The sequence below is a fragment of the Neoarius graeffei genome, chromosome 18 (assembly GCF_027579695.1).
Source record: "Neoarius graeffei isolate fNeoGra1 chromosome 18, fNeoGra1.pri, whole genome shotgun sequence".
Taxonomy (NCBI): domain Eukaryota; kingdom Metazoa; phylum Chordata; class Actinopteri; order Siluriformes; family Ariidae; genus Neoarius; species Neoarius graeffei.
The window spans coordinates 14,999,427-15,003,509 of NC_083586.1; positions in this window are offsets into that span (position 1 = coordinate 14,999,427).

Here is a 4,083-nt window from a genome sequence, read left to right on the forward strand (position 1 = left end):
CCAGTGGACATTTGGTACTTTAGCCAGTGTTGCATTTTCTGACAAAATGGCTGTGATGGTTTCATCTAGGACTGGAATGATATGATGGTGCATAGGTTTGATGTCCTGCCCCCTTTCCCCCATCTCTCAGCCAGTGCTTTTGTTTCAACTTGATTTTCCTCACTTTCTGTCATGGTATAATGAAAATGTAACCTTAAACCAGTATATACTATAGTTAACATGAGTTAGCTATATTTGTTAGATATGCACCAAATAATTTAGAAGTTTTTTCCCTCCTGTTCCATTTCTGCATTATTCTTCTTTAGGGTTATCGGGTTCAATCCCATGATGTTTTCAGTCTACTGTCCCAGCTCTAGTGAGTGTTGATTGATACTATGGCCACACACAGTATTAAACAGTATCTAAATGTAATGTTGAGTACAGCGTGAGTGAGCAGTGTCTTTGTTCACTCTGTAGTATGTAAGTGCAATTTCATTTGCTGCAGTGTGCGTCTGTGTTACGCTAAAGTATGCGGTTTAATTTTTCTTAACCAAATGATGTGGTACAAGGGATCATCATGTTCAACAGGCATGTGCTGAAATTTCATCACCATATCATTATACTTAATTCCCCAAAGTTTTATCAAATCTTATGACACTAATATCGCCACCAAATTCAAATGTTCATCTCTCATTGGGCAGTGTTTTAACAAAAAAAAAAACACGTATATTGGCAAGCATCATGTTCACGAAACACCCTTCTGTGAATTAAGTTAACTTGGTGGGGAAAAAATCACTTGAATGGGAAAGGACACTGGAAGGACAAGCTTGAAAGTAGTAGCCGATAGAAAATAAGAAGGCGGCGCTGTTGCTATTTTAAAAAAAAAAAATGGTGCTTATAAAATAGGTAGCTATTTTCTAAATGGGACGAGTAAGGAATGGTTTCCAAAAATAAAATGTTAATAAATTTTAATTAGTTTGTTGATTCCCCTTACCCCCACTTTGGGCTTCCGTAGCACTACTTTGTAACATTATTTATTACTGAAAGAACATTTCCAAGATTTTCAGGCTTAACGTTGAAGCTAATTTAATTGCAAATTTAAAATAAAGCGCCACATTCCATACATTTTTCTTACATAAAAGTACAACCCCGATTCCAAAAAAGTTGGGACAAAGTACAAATTGTAAATAAAAACGGAATGCAACAATTTACGAATCTCAAAAACTGATATTGTATTCACAATAGAACATGGACAACATATCAAATGTCGAAAGTGAGACATTTTGAAATTTCATGCCAAATATTGGCTCATTTGAAATTTCATGACAGCGACACATCTCAAAAAAGTTGGGACAGGGGCAATAAGAGGCTGGAAAAGTTAAAGGTACAAAAAAGGAACAGCTGGAGGACCAAATTGCAACTCATTAGGTCAATTGGCAATAGGTCATTAACATGACTGGGTATAAAAAGAGCATCTTGGAGTGGCAGCGGCTCTCAGAAGTAAAGATGGGAAGAGGATCACCAATCCCCCTAATTCTGCGCCGACAAATAGTGGAGCAATATCAGAAAGGAGTTTGACGGTGTAAAATTGCGAAGAGTTTGAACATATCATCATCTACAGTGCATAATATCATCAAAAGATTCAGAGAATCTGGAAGAATCTCTGTGCTTAAGGGTCAAGGCTGAAAAACCATACTGGGTGCCCGTGATCTTCAGGCCCTTAGACGGCACTGCATCACATACAGGCATGCTTCTGTATTGGAAATCACAAAATGGACTCAGGAATATTTCCAGAGAACATTATCTGTGAACACAATTCACCGTGCCATCCGCCGTTGCCAGCTAAAACTCTATAGTTCAAAGAAGAAGCCGTATCTAAACATGATCCAGAAGCGCAGACGTCTTCTCTGGGCCAAGGCTCATTTAAAATGGACTGTGGCAAAGTGGAAAACTGTTCTGTGGTCAGACGAATCAAAATTTGAAGTTCTTTATGGAAATCAGGGACACCGTGTCATTCGGACTAAAGAGGAGAAGGACGACCCAAGTTGTTATCAGTGCTCAGTTCAGAAGCCTGCATCTCTGATGGTATGGGGTTGCATTAGTGCGTGTGGCATGGGCAGCTTACACAGCTGGAAAGACACCATCAATGCTGAAAGGTATATCCAGGTTCTAGAGCAACATATGCTCCCATCCAGACGACGTCTCTTTCAGGGAAGACCTTGCATTTTCCAACATGACAATGCCAAACCACATACTGCATCAATTACAGCATCATGGCTGCGTAGAAGAAGGGTCCGGGTACTGAATTGGCCAGCCTGCAGTCCAGATCTTTCACCCATAGAAAACATTTGGCGCATCATAAAACGGAAGATAGGACAAAAAAGACCTAAGACAGTTGAGCAACTAGAATCCTATATTAGACAAGAATGGGTTAACATTCCTATCCCTAAACTTGAGCAACTTGTCTCCTCAGTCCCCAGACGTTTACAGACTGTTGTAAAGAGAAAAGGGGATGTCTCACAGTAGTAAACATGGCCTCGTCCCAACTTTTTTGAGATGTTGTTGTCATGAAATTTAAAATCACCTAATTTTTCTCTTTAAATGATACATTTTCTCAGTTTAAACATTTGATATGTCATCTATGTTCTATTCTGAATAAAATATGGAATTTTGAAACCTCCACATCATTGCATTCCGTTTTTATTTACAATTTGTACTTTGTCCCAACTTTTTTGGAATCGGGGTTGTAAGCTACTGTTGCATATCAGCTGCATTTATTATATTTCTGCACAAATCCTCTTAAAAGGGTCTTTTCTGGTGATTAAAATCAGATCTACTCTAGTTTACTAATAAATTCTTCCTTGGTCAGATAATTATCTCTGGAGATACTTTAACATCCACGATAACTATATTGTGGTGCTGAGGATCACAATATGCTGTATGTAACAGACTGTCGACATATGCACGCTTGTATTTGGAAACTGTTTGTAATTTATGTAATTTTTTTTTTCTTTCAGTAGTTCTAAGAACTTGATGTTAATTTGAGGATGTTGATTTTCAGTCAGTTTTACAAGATCATATTGTATTTTATTTGTATGTATTTTAGCAATCGTGTGTAAATATGTCTTGGTTTTTATTTCACAATGATTAAAACGAATTCATGCTTTCAACTCGGGTTTTTTTTTTTTTTTTTAAATCACTGGAAATTTTGTGGAACTGCTTAAAAAGGTTTCATTGTTGGATCAGAATTAATCAGTGCTGATTTTGACCAGCAGAGGGCGCTGAGCACTTAACAAATCTGCTTTTACACTTGGAGCCTCTCTCCAATGAACTGACCTAAATATATAGCTTGCACTTGTTTTAAATGTGATATGGTTTCTTAGTAAGTATAATCATTGTGTAGCATATTTATAATTTAATATAAATGTCCATCAGTAGATCGATCATCTGTAACACTAAACATCAAGTGTTGAATAAAATCTAGTTGATTAGTAGTATATTTATCATTTATACACACACCAGCCACTTTTTAATAGAAACTTGTTGATTCTAAGATTCCTGTTCGTGGCTGTGGGAGTGGAACCCAATGTGGTCTTCTGTTGTTGCATGCTGAGGTGCTTTTCTGCTCACAGCAGTTGTAAAGAGTGATTTATGAGTTACTATATCCTTCCTGGCAGCTCAAACCAATCTGGCCATTTTCCTCTGACCTCTCTCAACAACAAGGCATTTGTTTCCACCCACAGAACTGTCACTCATTCGATGTTATTTGTTTTTTGCACCATTCTGTGTAAACTCTAGAGACTGTTGTGTGTAAACTCCAGGAGATCAGCAGTTTCTGAAATACTCAAACCAGTCCATCTGGCTCAAACCAACACCCATGCCACAGTGAAAGTCACACTTTGAGATCACAATTTTTCCCATTCTGATGTCTGAAGTGAACATTAACTGAAGCTCTTGATTTGTATCTGCATGATTTGATGCATTGTGCTGCTGTCAAGGGATCGGCTGATTTTAGAGAACTGCATAAAACAGCAGATGGATGGGTGTACATACAGCAATTACAAATGCTCAACTTTGCCAGTTTAAAACATTCAGCGAAGATGT